Consider the following 18,834-nt stretch of genomic DNA (forward strand, 5'->3'; position numbering starts at 1 on the left):
ATTTTCTCCTGTTTCTTCTTCTAATATTAAATCAAAAAACGAATGGACGGAAGATACCCTGATTTTACACACACGCTGATCTTACTGTCTATATGAGGATTTATCACACACATTTATATAATATATAACATCTCACTGTTACTGATTCATCATCAGCTCAAAGCATTATGGGTACAATCTCTCATCAGTCTATTCTCATTCATCAACACAGTGAAACTGATGATCCAATATCATCAACATTAAACCCAGGATAGAGCGTCTGAGTGAATGTGGTCTGTTCCATGTGGATGAGACTCATTGTGTCAGAGACGCTGTAGAAGGACAGAGTTCCTGCAATGTGATCCACAAACACTCCTATTCTACTGATGATGGACTTCACAGGGAGATCAGTCACTATCTTATTGTGTCTGAATGAGTAACCGTCAGGAGTGCAGACCAAACTCCAGGACTGATCATTAAATCCAAACAGACACTCATCTCCCCATTCCTTCCTGCTGATGCTCTTATATGACACTGATATACGTACACATCCACTCCACTCAATCTCCCAGTAACAGCGTCCACACACACTCTCTCTACACAACACCTGATACACATCAAATCTGTCTGGATGATCAGGATACGACTGTTTCTCTCTCACCCATGTCACCGTTCTGTTCTCCTCAGACAGACTGAGATAATTGTTTGCTGTGTTTGGATCCAGTGTGAGAAAACAGGCATCTGAACACAAGAACAGACACATTTATAACACAACAACAATCACTACAGCTGTGTGTGTGTGTGTGTGTGTGTGTGTGTGTGTGTGAACCTGGTATTTATCACGTTGTGGGGACCAAATGTCCCCACAAGGATAGTAATACCAGTAAATTTTGACCTTGTGGGGACATTTGTGAGGTCCCCATGAGGAAACAGGCTTATAAATCATGCAGAATGAGTTTTTTTTTTTTTTTGAGAAAGTAAAAGTGTGCAGTCTCCTGTGAGGGCTAGGTTTAGGTGTAGGGCGATAGAAAATACGGTTTGTAGAGTATAAAAACCATTACGCCTATGGAATGTCCCTATAAAACATGGAAACACAACATCTGTGTGTGTGTGTGTGTGTGTGTGTGTGTGTGCGTGCGTGTGTTTGTAAACATACATTTCTTCAGTCCTGCTGTAATCCTGGATTCTCCTCCATGATCAACACTAGAAAACACACACACACACATTCAGTCAACAAACTGTTGCTATGCAGTTGCTAAGGTGCTTGCGGTGGTTGCTAGACTGTTGCTGTTTTAACAGGTGATAATTATTACTCTAATAACACCCAACAGTATATTGTGTTTCTATAGAGTGTAATTTCTGAGCTGAGACATTAAGAATGTTGAATTTGACCGTGATTAAGAGTGTCAAACCCAAAAATGCAGATGAGTGATCAAAACTAGTAACTTTCATCGTGATATTCAATCATAATAGTTTGTTTGACTGCCTGTCGCTCTCGCTTTATGATGCTCATGTTAGCCATATTGGCCACATTCACACAGCAGCAGAATACGGTTGTCAATACCATATTTGAGTCGAGTTTTTTGGCAAAATAACTTGTGAGACATTCTATCATGTAAGCAAAGTCAACAGCGTTTACAGGGTGTTTGGTTTCATTTCTTTGACATGTTCAATGTGTAGCCTGTGCGTAGCCTCGGTTTAGCTCGTAGTCAGACCGGCTATTTGTAGCCCACTGATAGTCAAAACTGATTGATTGTAGTTTTTGGTCAGGCAGCACATGAGATGGTTGAATCATGTTCGCAGTGTCAATAATATCTACAAAGATGTAAGTGTCATTTCATGACATGGTATATATTTAGCATTGGACAGGCTATGTGTAGTCTGCTTTCGAGGCAATCTGGAGGAGCGTCTCGCTGCAGCCTGCGGTGGGCATCTAACCCCGCCCACATCCAAGTGCCAAATACGTCACATTCATTCATTCATTTTGAAACAGGAAGAAGCATTGATAAGAAGATCATTCATATTGTTTGCTAACCACCAAAAAAGAAGAAGTTGTTTGCCGTGTGGGTAAGTAAAAATAGATCTTTGGTCTTTACCCCTGGTGAAAAAACCAGCATATGCTGGTCGGTATGTTTTGATGCTGGAATGCTGGTTAGGTAGGTTTTGATGCTGGTTTATGCTGGTCCTTAGCTGGTTTAAGCTGGTCCTTTGCTGGTCATGTTGCTGGTCAAGGATATAACTGGACCCCCTCTCAATACAGTCATCTCACCCACTCAGACACACACACACACACACACACACTTAATCCCTCTCACACATATATACTTACCTGCCCCCCACACAAAACACTCACATACATATGACATCTTTAATGATAAACACTGATCACAGTACACATGCACAGTAAATCAGATGAGTAACCGCATCATTTCACTACATCTTGCTGATAACTCTGTGTATGTCACAAATTATCTTTGTATTCTTCTATATTAATGGAAAGATCACACAATGTTTGTTAATGTTTTTGTGCATTCTACACATTTTCAGTCCAAGCCTGATGCAGGGCAGTTCTGTCGGGTTGAGGGGTCCCTGCTTCCACTGACATAACGTGGAAGTGTCCAAAAGGTTCATTGTGGTGCTGGAAACAGAGTCACTGAGAGTTATTCTGTGGGGTGGTGAAAGGTCCTGCCTTTCTACAGATGGACAGTAAAAATAAACAGAATACCATCAAAGACTACCTGGGGTCGAGAATCGGATGAAGCAAGAGATGTCTTTGTTCTGTGAATAATCTTTCAGAGCAAGGAATCTCTCTGTGTAGTCTATGTATGTATGTGTACTGCATAACAAACTGTTTGTCTGATCATTCAACTGTTCAGACTTATGATATTTGGAACATATGTTTTCTTAAACACAATCACTCAAAAGTTTTTTAATGTTTTTTGTTCATTGATGAAATTAACAGTTGGATGTGCCAGAAATTCCTTCAGTTAAACAAGAAGAAAACTGAAGTCATTGCATTTGGAAGCAAAGAGGAAGTTCTTAAGGTGAATGCATACCTTGACTCTAGGGGTCAAACAACTAAAAACCAAGTCAGGAATCTTGGTGTGATTCTGGAGTCAGACCTTAGTTTCAGTAGTCATGTCAAAGCAGTAACTAAATCAGCATACTATCATCTCAAAAACATTGCAAGAATTAGATGTTTTGTTTCCAGTCAAGACTTGGAGAAACTTGTTCATGCCTTTATCACAAGCAGGGTGGATTATTGTAATGGTCTCCTCACTGGCCTTCCCAAGAAGACCATTAGACAGCTGCAGCTCGTCTAGAACGCTGCTGCCAGGATTCTGACTAGAACCAGAAAATCTGAGCATATCACACCAGTCCTCAGGTCCCTACACTGGCTTCCAGTTACATTTAGAATTGATTTTTTTTTTTTACTGATTTGTAAATCACTCAATGGCCTAGGACCTAAATACACTGCAGATATGCTCACTGAATATACACCTAACAGACCACTCAGATCATTAGGATCGAGTCAGTTAGAAATACCAAGGGTTCACACAAAACAAGAGAAATCCTCTTTTAGCCATTACGCAGTTGGAATCCAGAAGAGATCAAATGTGCTAAAACATTAACTACATTTAAATCTAGACTCAAAACTCATCTGTTTAGCTGTGCATTTACTGAATGAGCACTGCGCTGTGTTCGAACTGATTGCACTATGTATAATCCTTTTCTATTTTTTTCTATTCTTAAATTTATTTTAAATCAATTTTTAAATCATCTTAAAAGTTTTAAATACTTTGTTTTGTTGTTGTGATTATTGTTTTTATGATTTTTCTACTGACTTTTTTCTGATTATTGTTGTTATTATTGTATTTATGATTATTCTACTTCCTTTTATGTAAAGCACTTTAAATTACCTTTGTGTATGAAATGTGCTACATAAATAAACTTGCCTTGCCTTTGAAGCCATAGCAGAATTGTTGTGCATCTCCGAGCAACACAGCAGTGTTTAGTTTCTGAATTAATCTGTGTTTTGAACAAATCGTGTGAATCAGTGATTCAAAGGCCTATTTCTAAAGAGAGCTGTTTACTTTATTCCTGAATGAATCAGTCTTTTGAACCAATCAAATCGAATGAGTGAATGACTCATTAAGACATTTACCACCATCTGCTGGCAGATTTCTTATTTAGAGTATCATTTCATTCAAATAAATAATAGTAATAATAAGTGTTATATGAAAGATAAGTTATACTGCTGTTTAATAATTTTTCTGAGAATATGGGTCAGTATGATTTGTTTGTGCGTGTCTTGTAAGCTCTTTGCAGGTCTGTTTACAGTCAGAAAGCAGCTAGCTTGTGATGCTAACAACACTAGTGGACTTGATTGTGAAGATTATCAGACAAGAAGCTTTAACTTGTTTGTTTGTTTGTAATATAATTGCAACTTTAATAATAAAAATATAGCTGCAAGCAGCAATTACCGGGGTTCGAGCATTTAAGGCCTTTAAGGTGCTATGCAAAGTTGTTCAAAATGAGATTTGTCATATGATATGAAGATCTAGTGTTTGTGTGATTATATGAGCATTTTTTTTTAGCTTTTTGAGACCATTTACCATAGAAATCCAGTGTTTTTGAAGCTTATAGCGCCACCTATGGTCCGATCTCCATGAATCGTTGCTAGAGTCATCTGACACATGTTCTTACCAATTTTCGGAAAGTTTTGACTTTTTGTTTAGGTTTTATAGGCTTTTGGGTATATGTGGCCACACGCCTTTTGTAAATGACCCCGTTATAGCTACCCAAAGGACAAAATTCAGCATTTTTTTGATAATTATTGATCTAGGGAGTCCAGAGAATATTACTGCAGTGGTCTGCTCAAGATTGAGAGAAAAACCTAGGACTAGTTCGCAAAAGTAGGTTTTTAACATATTTGTACATATTTAATGAACGATTTGATTGACAGCAATGGTTCTTGAGGCAAAGTTGTTCATCATGAGGAGATCTATCAAATGATATGCATATTGTGTGGATGTGTGAAACACCACGTGATTACAGAGCCATAAAACTCGTTAGGGCCAACTAGTGGCCGATTTCTTTCAAAATTCTTCCAGACCATTATGGCCATGAGTCGAACATGCCCAGTGAGTTTTGTTCTGATCGGCCTCCGTTAACCTTGTCTAATAGGTGCTCAAAGTTCATTGGTTGATAGCGGCCATGTTTTTCAAGATACACAAATGTCCTCATAGGCCCTTATGCCACATTGAACTAAGACACTGCATACCAATTTTCAGATCGATTGGACTGCCGGTTGTGTAGTTATAGCCATTTTTAAGTATTTTTGCTCTTATAGCGCCACCAAGAGGTCAAGTGGATTTTACCACAGATTTAGATTGTACACATGTGTTCTGAGTTTGGTGATGATATGTCATTCTGTTCAAAAGTTACAGCCATTTTAGTAAAAGTAGCCCCGCCTCTTTTGAACGTTTTGCCGCCCCTTTGCGACCGTGAGTCAAAAGTTTAACTTTTTTTAAAAAAATTATTGATCTAGAGAGTCCAGAGAATATTACTACAGTGGTTTGATCGAGATTGAGTGAAAAATCTAGGACTAGTTCCCAAAAGTAGGTTTTTAACATATTTGTGAATATTTAATGAACGACTTGAATGACAGCAATGGTTCTTGAGGCGAAGTTGTTCATCATGAGGAGGTCTACCAAATGATATGAAGATCTAGTGTTTGTGTGAATATATGAGCATTTATTTAGCCATTTGAAGCCGTTTACCATACACAGCTTACGTTTTTGAAGCCTTTTTAACTGTTATAGCGCCACCTATGGTCCGATCTTCACGAAACTTTGCATGCTTAATAAGAGTCATCAATTTTTGTAAAGTTTTGAGTTTTCGTTTAGGTTTTATAGGCTTTTAGGTATATGTGACCACGCCCCTTTTCTAAATGACCCTGTTATAGCTAACCGAAGGACAAAAATCAAAATTTGTTTGATAATTATTGATCTAAAGAGTCCAGAGAATATTACTGCAGTGGTTTGATCGAGATTGAGTGAAAAACCTAGGACTAGTTCGCAAAAGTAGGTTTTTAACATATTTGTGAATATTTAATGAACGATTTGATTGACAGCAACAGCTCTTGAGGCAAAGTTCATCATGAGGAGATCTATCAAATGATATGCATATTGTGTGGATGTGTGAAACACCACGTGATTACAGAGCCATAAAACTTGTTAGCGCCAACTAGTGGCCGATTTGTTTCAAAATTTTTACAGACCTTTAGGGCCATGAGTCGAACATGCCCAGTGAGTTTCGTTCCGATCGGTCTCCGTTAACCTTGTCTAATAGGTGCTCAAACTTCATTGGCCGATGGCGGCCATGTTTTTTGAGATACGCCAATGTCCTCATAGACCCTTATGGCACATTGGACAGAGACACTGCATACCAATTTTCAGGTCGATCGGACCAACGATTGCATAGTTATAGTCATTTTTATGTTTTTTCAGGCTTATAGCACCACCAAGTGGCAGAGCTGTGCAATTTTTTTTTTGACCAAAGATTGAGCTCATACACATTTGTACCGAGTTTGGTGAATATATCCCATTCCATTCAAAATTTATAGCCAAATGTAGCAATTGGCTAATGTTAACATAGAACGTTTTGTCGTTCCTATGCGACCGTGAGTCGAAATTTCAACTTTTTTTTGATAATTATTGATATTCACTGTCCAGAGAACATTTCAGCACTGGTTTCGTTCCGATCGGCCGAAAAACCTAGGACTAGTTCGCAAAAGTAGGTTTCGGACATAACGCCATTTTGCGGAAAAAAAACGAACACCGTAGAGCAAAATTTGCGTAATACACTTTTCTTCGCCTTGACCCAAGGATTACAACGATATAAAGTTTTTGAGTCTACGACAAACTGTGTACGAGCTAGGGCCAAAAATGTCCAAAATCTTTGTTTTTTGCACTGTAGTGCCCCCTTTAGGCCGATTGGGGCAAGTCTTTGGATCTGAGTAGCGAGCAATACTACTACCTTTTGACCAAGTTTTAGCTCTCTAGGCTTTACGGTTTGGGTTGCACGATCAGTTTTAGGGAAGAATAATAATAATAAAAAAAATCCTAACAATTACAATAGGGTTTAAGCGCTACGCGCTCGAACCCCTAATGACTAGTCTGTGAAGGTTTCCACTGAGTACAGTATCCTGACATGCAAGTGATGTTAAATATCATACTGTTCTGCATTGTTTGTAGAGATGAAGACACATAGAGATCAAGATCTGTCCTTATTTATAATAAGATCTCTGGTAGTCAGTTGTCTATCAATAGCTGCTCGCATAAAATTTATGGCATTTAAGGCATTAATGTTCGCCTACAAAACCACCACTGTCTCTGCACCTCTTTACCTAAATTCATTCCTTTACACGTATGTGCCTCTAGAAGCTTGCGTTCTGCAAGTGAACAGCGCATTATCGTTCATTCCAAAGAGGCACAAAATCCCTTTCACTGACTTTCACATTAAAGGCCACATATATTACACCTTTCTGGAGTTTTATTTTAGGTTTTGCTGTATTTTAGAATATTTGTAGTATAAGTACCAAAAACCATCTCAGTATATTTTTACAGCTCCTCTCTCAGGAGCTCTGTTAAGAACAGGTCGATTTTGGCCTGTCTAGTAAATACTCATGAGGCTCTATTCTGATGACTTGTTGTTTTCTGAGTAACGCACAGCCAGGCCAACCACAGGTAACTAGGGTTGTTTATGCTGTAGCCTGCTGTGGTTTGGTGATCATCACAAGTAAGGTTAATAGAAACACCGGTAATGATGGTCACTGCTGAGGGAAATGTTGTTCGGCCATACATGTTTGAGCTGAACTCAGACCCTGAATCGTCGACGACAGGAGACAACCAGCCACCTCCTCAAACATGCTTACAACACAGTGTTTCAGAATGGTAATTAATGTTTTTTTTTTTCAAACACAGAATGCTGTAAGTTACATAACTATTGCTTTCCTACTGATACAGTAAGTTGACGTGCCACTGGTCTCTTATATTAATGTTGTTCAGAAACCTGTGCAATGATGTAGTTTCCTGACATCCACTGACTGAACAGCGTTTTCTCAACATGTTTCCATTTTGTTGCTCAGCAATGGCATGGATGTGATGTTGTCTGGGGGTTTGGCAAAAGGAGGGTGGGATGGTGGTGGTGCTCGGGGTGGAGACTGAAGGCGGTGACTGTGTAGTCTGGACGTCACATTTTTACAGAAGTCACAGCCAGGAAATTTTTGATTCAGTTTTGACAATACAGGACTTTTAACTGTTCCCTCCTGCTGGAATGACCTGCCCAACTCAATCCAAGCAGCTGATTCCTTAGCCATCTTCAATAAATGGCTAAAAACACATTTCTTCTATCTTTATTTGACCCTCTAACTCTAGCACTCTCTATTCTTATTCTATGCTTTAAAAAAACTTACACTAACACTAGCTTCTCTATTCTTTTTGCATTCTATTTATTTGTTTTCTTTCTATTTATAATATAATTAACAAAAAGGCCTCTAATGCTAGCTTGCTCTATTCTTTTTCGGTTCTCTTTATTTTATTTATTATATAATTAACAAAAAAAAAAACAACAATCTTGCTGCGATAGGATAACTGGGACTTGTCATAACACTCCTGTATCATTGTTGATTTTGACTACTTTGTCGCTTTGGATAAAAGCATCTGCTAAATGACTAAATGTAAATATAAATGAAAATGTCTGCTACTAGTTAAACAGCAGCTCTACTTTCTTCATTCACTTTGGTCAGAGGAGAACCGGTCCCCAATCGAGACTGACAGGTTTTTTCTCCATTTGTGTCAACTGATAGAGTTTGAGTTCCTTGTCACTGTCATCTCCTAGCATGTTTAGTTGGACTCTGAAAGTCATGTAACTTTAAGAAATGTATTAATATAACTGCATTGACTATAACCATTGTATGAGAACAAAGCTTAAACTGAATTAGGGGCCATTCACACTGAACGCGTTTTTCCATTCCAATGCTGTTACGCTTGTGTCTTTTGCAGTGCCTCTCACATGAGCACCGTATTTTTAAGACGCCGTGTCAAGTTCCAAAGTAGTGGACCAATCAGAAGAACTCGGAGGAGGGGCAAGCATTGCAAGCTTCTGTGTACAGTAGCAAGTTGGCATGACAACTGTTTGATGGCAACATGGCAGAGGAGGCACTCATAGTGGCTGTGTTCGGACACCCTGAATTATATACCTTTTCTTCAAGTTATTAACACAACTTGTTCCTTTTAAAAATATCCCAGAAATATCCCTGTCACTGAATATTGTCGTTATTGCATCACGTCTCAAAAAGGGTCCCTTAAGCTGCATTATTTTTTTCTGAAGAGCTGCTTTACAGTTGAATTACATCCTGCATCATCAAACGGTTATTGAACTGAACTGTATACAGCACTATAGAAATGAAGGTGATTTGACTTGTCTTATTTTGTGGTGTACTGTCATTTGTGTTGCCTGTGTTTTTCTCTGTTTTCCTCTTTGGCTCCTCCCGTCTCTTTGACAGAAAGCTGGGTAACACTTTATAATAACGTTCAGTAGTAAGTCATTTATAAGTGATTAGTTAATGATGAAATAATCATTTACAAAACATTGACAAATGATTAATAAGTGATATGCTAACAATTTGTGTATGTTTTGTTAATTCATTTACAAGTCAATTACAAGTTCATTTACAAGTAATTAGTTAATGATGAACTAATCATTTACAAAACATGACTATGTGTTTATAAATGATTAATAAGTCATATGTTGAAAAGCACAAATGCAATTTTTCTAAAACAATTTTTTTTAATAATAATAAATTATTTGCTGTCAAGTGAATAAACGTGTAAACCCTTTCTCTCATCAGCACAGACTTGTGTTCTGTGTGGAGTGTGTGGGATCTAGTCATAATGTGAACCAATTTTACCTTCCAATAAAGATCACGTCAGGTGCACAGCACTAAAATACTCCATGTGTTTACCATCTTTACCCTCACCAGTCAGCCCTTACAATGCAGTACACAAAACAAATATTCAAAACCTGTTGTGTAAATACAAGATGAATAAATCATTTATAAATCTTTCTGCATCCCCTAATCTAAAGTGTAAACTACTCATCAGTTATAAATGTTTTACAAACTTTACAAAAGTTACAGGTTGTGTGTGTATACACACTGGTAGGGGAAGATCTACAAATGATGAGTAAAACATTTACAACTGATGAACTGTTTACACTTTAGATTAGGGGATGCAGAAAGATTTGTAAATGATTTATTCATGATGTGATCTTCAATGGAGGATAAACATTTCAATGATTGACATTTCAATTATTTATAATTGATTAATAATAAGGATCTGTTTGATTATTTCATGATATGCTATTTTTGTAAAGATAACTTACGACAAATTTGTAAATTGTTAGCATATTACTTAATCGTTCGTGAACGTATAGTGATGTTTTGTACATTTTTAGTTCATCATTTTCTAATCACTTGTAAATGATTTATAACTTCATCTACAAAGCATAGATAAAAAATACTAATATATCACTTATTAATCGTTTATGAATGCATAGTCATGTTTTGTAAATGATTAGTTAATTATTAACTAATTACTTGTAAATTACTTGTAAATGAATTAACAAAACATACACAAATTGTTAGCATATCACTTAGTAATCTTTTATAAATGTTTTGTTAATGATTATTTCATCATTAACTAATTGCTTATAAATGACCTACAACTGAACGTTGTTATAAAGTGTTACCGAAAGCTGATCACAGAAGCTGAGAAACATTTTCCAGAGTGCTGTCTGTGTCCTGCCAACTTTTTTGTTGAAACTGTTGTGTATTCTTATGGTTGAGTATGAGGATGTTTTTTTTTTTTGTCCTTTTTTTTTTGTCATTGCTTTTTAATCTCAGGTAATGTTAACTAATTGACTGCAATAGTGACACCAATGTGTAATTTGTAATATTCAAAGTTAGGGTTTTTTTGTTCCTTCATTTACAATTTGTTAATGTTTACAACATAAATGATCGATTTGAATATGTTTGTTTCTACTATTTATGAAAACTGTAGGAAGGTGGCTGCCTTTTCTGTTGTGTTTTCACTGTCTGCACCTGTTTTGTGGCCAGTTATGGAGTTAAAAAGTACTGTTTTATTGTTTATTTGTTTTGTCTGATCCGTTTAGTTAAAATTTTACTCAGGGCAGTGCTCTTTAAATCCTTTATATTGTTGCATCCTTTAGAAACTCCTAGACTCATATAGATATACAGAGACACTGAAAAGTTTAAACAATAAAACCCCAAAACCCTCCTGCTTGACATACTTAAGTTTGTCCAGTGTGTAGTTTGTATCCTCCAGTTTTTCAGAAAGCAGCTTGACTCCTGAATCTCCTGGGTGATTGTAGCTCAGATCCAGCTCTCTCAGGTGTGAGGGGTTTGAACTCAGGGCTGAAGACAAATAACTACAGCCTTTCTCTGTCACCATACAGCCAGACAACCTACAAAAACATACAATAACAGTCCACATCACATTAGTGTGTTTATTGTTCATTTTAATATTGAACTGATTGTGATCAGTAAAAGCAGCTGGTGTTGTAGAATTTTCCTTGTTCAAAATAAATTGCTCTGAAGAGGTTTTGAAGCCAGTAAGACTTTATTGAGCAGGCAACAAAGTTGAGTTACGTTTCCAGAACATGTTTTTCACACTCGTATACAGTATATACTCCTATAGCTGTGCACAGCATACCATTTATGCACTGCTGTATTTTGGTACAAGGCTTTTTACCATATATATGTTCCTGAAGGTTCATCAATAGCTGTCATGTATTTCTAGCTCCTGATCAGGTTCTTTCCATGTCTCTGTGTTTTTCAAGCTTTAAATAGGTTACTTAGCTGCTTCCTCAGCACACAGTCACTATACACAGTCAGATGATAACTAGTAGATAATAGTAGAATAGTTTTCTCTTATGAATAGGCATAATTCTATATATTATATTGAATGAAGGTCAATGAAAATCTTCTTCACTGGTCAAAAAAAGAAAAAAATGCATTAGCATTATCAGGAAGAAACAAATATTCCTCCAAATCATTGGACATTATATATCTTGCATTTAAATGCAAAATTAAAGTATTAGATCTCTCACACAAACAACAGTGGCACAATACTGCTCCTGAAAACTTATGTCAACAATGTAATGAAAAAAATAATATAAAGATAAGATTTAAAAACAAAACTTCATGTTCTAAAATGAAATAAGAAGCCACTTGCAGATTCCCACAGTTGCACTTGTAAACACAACACTGAAATCCACACTTGAAGATTTTAAGCCTGATTTGCCCCCCTAAACAGTTAGGGGGGAATAGGCAGATTCAAGGCTTGTCGCAAATGAATTTTGTCCAAAAAAATGCTCAATTGTGTGGTGTCATTATGATTAATTTACAGCTCAGAGCAAACATATTTGATATTTATGACTCTTGATCATGCTGCCTCTGACGTGATTCCCGCCATAGTTCCCCAGATCTCAATCCAATCAAGTATCTGTGGGGTGTGTTGAACAAACCATGGAGGCCCCACCTCACAACTTAAAAGACTTAAAAGATCTGCTGCTAACATCTTGGTCACAGATACTACAGCACACCTTCAGGTGTCTAGTGGAGTCCATGCCTCTACACGTCAGGGCTGTTTTTGCAGCAAAAGAGGGACCAGCATAATATTAGGTAGGTGTTTTGTCAAAATTAGGTTTTCATTTAATTATTATTCGGCAAGCAGAAATGACTGTGTCTTTCTCAGATGTTAAGAACGCGCTGTGGAGGTGCACCACAACAATCAACCTATCAAAATAAACCAAAAAGTTACAAACCAAACCAAAAAAAGGAAGAAACTTTAAAAAGTAATCAAATGTAATCAGTTGCATTACTTTTACAGCAATTGAGATAGTTACACTACTTTTTACATTTTAAATAGGGTAACTTCTAATCTGTAACCTATTACATTTTCAAAATAACATTCCCAACAATGTTGATACATTTAATGTATTTTTGAAATATATATATAAAAAATTATTTGGATGAATTTGTCTGTCTTTTATCAGATTTATCAATTATCTAGTCCTTTTCTTAGTTTCCAGTAGCCAAAACTTATTTAAAGCTGTTGGAGAGCTAATAATTTAGCTAATTTAGAATGAATTTGGCTATATTCCCCAACATCAGCTCTCACTATCTTTGATCACAGGCAAGTGATTTCATCCAGAAATCGTAAAATGAAAAAAAAAAAAAAAACCTGCTGCATTAACTTTGTTAATTTTTAGTAAATACAAAAAGCAAATTTCCACTGTGACCACAACACAACCACCGCCTCAACTGCTTCCACTGCGAGAGAAAGCAGTTCCACCTCTTGCCTGTTGATCACTGCTGACAGTTCACAATTCTTTACATCTCAGTATTGAATTAGGGTAACTGAAGTGTTTTAATGCAAAAAAAAGTCACATTACACTGATGGCCATTAGCTTTTTATTTGGCTGCATTATCCAAAGGCACATCACCTGGCAAACCATTAGAAGGCTTATTTAAAGGGAATGGTTGTGGTGGGGAGTTTTGTCAAACTATGGCAGCGATACAGGGAATCGCTGTGTAAAACCAAAGATGGCACTGTCTGCGGAGCAATAGTGTATATGTGTACTAAAACTTTAGTCTCCAGCAATTCCACAATAAATAAATAAATAAATAAATATTTATCCCCTGATTGACGGGGATGGCTGCATAACGCGAGAACTGAGATCGAGATCTGGTGCACAATCTAAGATGGCGGCACCCCGCTACTAGACAAACAAACTTAATTAATTTTTTTCTCTTCTCTTTCCCCATTTTCTCATCTCCCCACGTTTTGCTTTTTTTTTTCTCTCCCGTTTCAAAACCTGACTGTAACGCGTTGCAACCTGGATCACCTTGAGGAATATATCGACACGCATTACAATAGACTTTACAGCACCATGATCAAGGACAAACCAGAAAACAACAAAAAAAGTAAAGGCAACCTCACACCAAACTCCAAAAGACCCCGTCCTGATTCACTTACCACCACAGGTACAACACCATCCATATCACCTAAATCACCGTGCTGCACTGAGGTAAGCGACATCCTACTCTCCACTGAAAATAAACTTAAACTTTCGGACATGATGCAAGGATCGTGCTAATAGAAGTTATACATAAGGATTTTCAAGAACTATGGCACAGCTTAGAATTCAGCCAGGAACAGACACTCTCACCGAGGAAAATAACTTATTAAAGGACTCCGTTCCCACTCTTACCGCTCAACTCACCTCCGTTGTCGCACAAAACAAAGCCATGAAAGAAAGCATTCTGTAGCATGAGGGACAGTTTAGCTTTCACAGGCATCCCGGAACAAACCCCAGACAATCCCGAGAAATCAGTTAAGGACTTCATGATTAAGCAACTCAAATTATCAGCCGAAACTGTACAGAACATCACCTTTCACCGCTTGCATCGGATTGGATCTCAAAACAGTAACAATCGCCCACGTCCAATCATCGCAAAATTCGAACATTATAAACAAAAAGAACTGGTTCAGAGGCAAGGCAGACAACTCAAAGGCACGAACTACGGACTCAATGATCAATACCCAAAGGACATTCTGGAGCGTAGAATGATAGAGACATTACTCCCTGGCTTTTCTGATCTTTTCACTTCCATTCTCGAATCAGAAATTTGAATTTATAAAAAGACGATCCTTATCTCACTCCCCAGTACCTCTCTCTCTCCCTCCTTCGCCTTCTTTCTCTCTCCACCTTTCTCTGTCTTTCTACATTTTAAGTCATGAAATAAGCTCTTATGTTGCACCTAGATCTCACGCCCCCCAACCTATTAACCTTGTTTCACACTATATCCAGACTTAATGATTCTTGTATTGTTGTTGTTGTTGTTGAACAAAAATCCCATTTGTTCATAATTCTACCATTATAGACCCAGAGGGATGTTTTATTATAATAAACATTTCAATTAAAAACAGCCCAGTTACAATTGGTAATCTATACGGACCAAACACAGACGACCCATCCTTTTTTGAAAAATTCTTTTCCTCCATTTCAAATTTTTCTAACTGTCCGGTTATAATAACAGGTGATTTCAACACAGTTCTCAACCCAGCAATAGATAGATCTAATAGTTCAAGTAATAGACGCATTTGGCAATCTGCAGAAACCATAAAACAGTTCATGAGTGATTTTGGCCTTGGCGATAGTTGGCGATTACAACATCCAAATGCTAAAGAATACTCGTTTTTCTCACCAGTTCATCACTCATATTTCCGCATTGATTTCTTTCTCACTAGTAATTCTATCATATCAAATATTTCTGAATCAAAGATCCATCCTATTGCCATTAGCGACCACGCTCCAGTAACATTAAAATGGAATATAAGTGAACCTCATAAACCTACTACCAGATGGCATTTTAACATTTCTCTTTTAAAAGATCCAGATTTTGTCAGCTATTTTAAAAGAGAGTGGGCATTCTTTCTAGAAATGAATGACACCCCAGAATCTGTGGGCAACAGGAAAAGCAGTACTTAGAGGGAAAATAATTTCATATTCAGTTTACAAAAAAAAAGAAGGAAAAAGAACAAGAAGCAGAATTGGAACAACAAATCAAACAACTTCCAGACATCAATATAAATAATCCAACAGAAGAAATGCAAAACAAATTAAGAGAATACAAATTAAAACTAAATACAGTAATTAACAAACATACTCAATTCCTGATTCATAGGCTCAGACAAGAATTTCATCATAGTAACAAATCTGGTAAATATTTGGCAAATCAAATTAAACAAAACAAGGAAAAAGCAACAATTTCAGTTATAACAGATTCAGCAGGGAAATCCATAACACAACATGAACCTTATACAGCACTACAACTCACGCCAAATAATAAAGCACCAGGTCCTGATAGATTCCCGGTATTGTGTATTTTCAAAAGTTATTATGCTATCCTACTCTATATGATATTATTTTACTTAAACATATAATGTATGGTTATAACAGTAATCAATAGACTGATCAAAATGCTGATTGTTACAATACTGGATGTCTCAACACAGATTGAGAGTCTCATGTGTATGCTGTTGGGCAGCACCGGTGATTTCCACTGGACCATACCAGTAAACTTAAGCGAACCAATGAACTTTGGGTGACTTCCAACATATGACAGATACATGTAAACAGGTTTGATGTATGTCCGATGTGACCATCTCCAACCAATCGGAGATGGCGGAATAAAAGTTATTTTTTAAAATGGCTGATCTAGCCAAATTCCACCATTAAAAATGGGCCAGGTGGGCTAGTAATTAATTATGGCAAACCAGACAGGCATAACCAATAACAAACCGGAATTACCAACTTTGGTGAGCATGGATAGGTATAAGAATGGATACCTGGACAGATAGAGACTAGATGCGGTAACCGTTGTCTCGGCTTTGTTGCTTTGTTCAATAAAGTCTTATTTTGACATCTGGAACTCTGCTTCTCAAACCTTATTGACTTCATTGAGAAAATTCATCAACTTTGCTCCACAACATCGGCTGAGTTTTACAAACAGTTTTGGTCCAATTTATCACCACTCTTCATCAGAATGTTAAGTGAATCACAACAAAAATTTAAATTCCCAAATAACATGAACACAGCTACAATTTCACTTCTCCTCAAACCCAATAAAGATCCCAAATTACCATCAAGCTGTCGTCCCATTTCTCTGATCAATGCTGACATTAAAATTATTGCCAAAGCACTAGCCCACAGAATAGAAAAGGTCACACCATCTATAAGGCAAAAAGCATTATAGTGTCACACGTCGTGTGCGGGAATGAGGAGTAGGAACGCAGAAGTCAGGAACACTCAGTTTATTTTTCAATAATCCATACAACGGAACAGGAATGAACAGGAACAGCAGGGAGTCCACACGCAACACAACTACAAAGACGTTAAGACATGAAGTGAATTCAAAGAGACGTAAAGTGAAATCAAGAACCGACAAACAAATGGGGAACAGAACCAAACTTAAATAACCAGGCTAATCAGATAAGGACAGGTGTGAATGATTAAACAATTATGTAATAATTAGAAACGGAACAGGAAAGACCAAATAAGGACATACAAGGGAAAAACCAATGAAACAGTCCACAGGGGTGTGACATATAGTCACTCTAGATGCCGAGAAATCATTTGATAGGGTTAACTGGAAATTCCTGTTTTCCACATTAGAGAGGTTTGGTTTTGGGGAGTCATTTATGAATTGGATTAAAATTTTATATACATCAACTTCAGCAACTGTTATCACCAATGGACTAACATCACGTAGCTTCACACTGCACCGGGGGACTAGACAAGGATGCCCACTCTCCCCCTCATTATTCACCATTTTTATTGAACCATTAGCGGCAGCTATCTGCCAAAACAGTTACATTAAAGGAGTTCAAACATTAAACATACAGCAAAAAGTTTTTACGCAGATGACTTACTACTGTTTTTACAAGATCCTCAATCATCATTACAGGAAACAATTAAACTTATTGATTCATTCTCTCATATTTCTGAATACTCCGTCAACTGGAGTAAATCACCTATTCTTTCATTAAATCATAATAGCTTGGATGTGACACCCCAGACATCACCTATCCTTTATGCACCAATCACATCACATATTTAGGCATTAATGTTTCCCCCAGGTTGTCAGAGCTAGTTAGCTTTAATTTCAGTCCATTGCTTAAAAAAATAAGTGACGATCTTCAACGTTGGATGAACTTACCACTATCCATTATGGGCAGAATATCAGTAATTAAAATGACTATACTCCTTAAACTAAACTACTTATTCTCAATGATTCCAATACAACCCACCCTTACCTGGTTTAAATCTGTAGACTCAATCATCACCAGATTTTACTGGAAAAATAAGACCCCAAGGATAAAATTGACAATCCTACAATCCTCCTTGTGTTTTCTATAGGAAAGCACCACACTTCTACCACTACTTTCTGGCTAATCAGCTTCAATATATATATAATTGGATTCACCCAAACCCATCAGTAAACATATAGCTAGACATTGAACAAACAATTTGTAAGGACGTTCGAACTTCGGATCTACCATTTTGCAGTCAGACAGTCAAAAAACACTCCTGTTTTAAAGCACCAACTATAGCAGCAGCTCTCACAGCCTGGTGTAAATTTCACCAAATCACAAACACTCCTCTTGCACCGTCTAAATACCACCCCCATTTGGAATAACCCAGATTTTACAATCAATAAGAAACCACTTAACTTACACACATGGGCTGAAAAGGGCATTACACAACTTCAACACATCTTTCATAGTAATAATCTGGCCTCATTTTCATACTTGGTCCAGAAATACAGCATCAGGAGTAATAGTTTTCTGGAATATCTACAACTCAAATCAAAAATCAACATTCGGACCGTTAACCTTGACCTTTCACCATCGATTTCAGAGTTTATTAATATATCATCCTCAAAAAAACTTCTTTCCAAAATATACAAAATAATAATAAAATTAGACAACACAACAAGTTTACCATATGCTAAATGGGAATTAGACATATCTATTGCCCCAGATGCCGATTTTTGGACACAAATCTGCAAAAATATCTATTTTATGACAAAAAATGCCAACCTACAACTTATACAATATAAGGTACTTCACAGATTTCACCTAACCGGACAGAAATTGTTTAAAATGGGATTCACTTCAGAAACATGTTCACATTACACCC

The 18,834-nt window shown here is 37.0% G+C and overlaps 1 pseudogene; it reads right to left on the minus strand.

The window, feature by feature from the left end:
• The window catches only part of LOC127164351 (NACHT, LRR and PYD domains-containing protein 12-like), a 162,452-nt pseudogene continuing 143,618 nt past the window's right edge, over positions 1-18,834 (minus strand).

This window comes from Labeo rohita, chromosome 4 (genome assembly GCF_022985175.1).
Source record: "Labeo rohita strain BAU-BD-2019 chromosome 4, IGBB_LRoh.1.0, whole genome shotgun sequence".
NCBI lineage: Eukaryota > Metazoa > Chordata > Actinopteri > Cypriniformes > Cyprinidae > Labeo > Labeo rohita.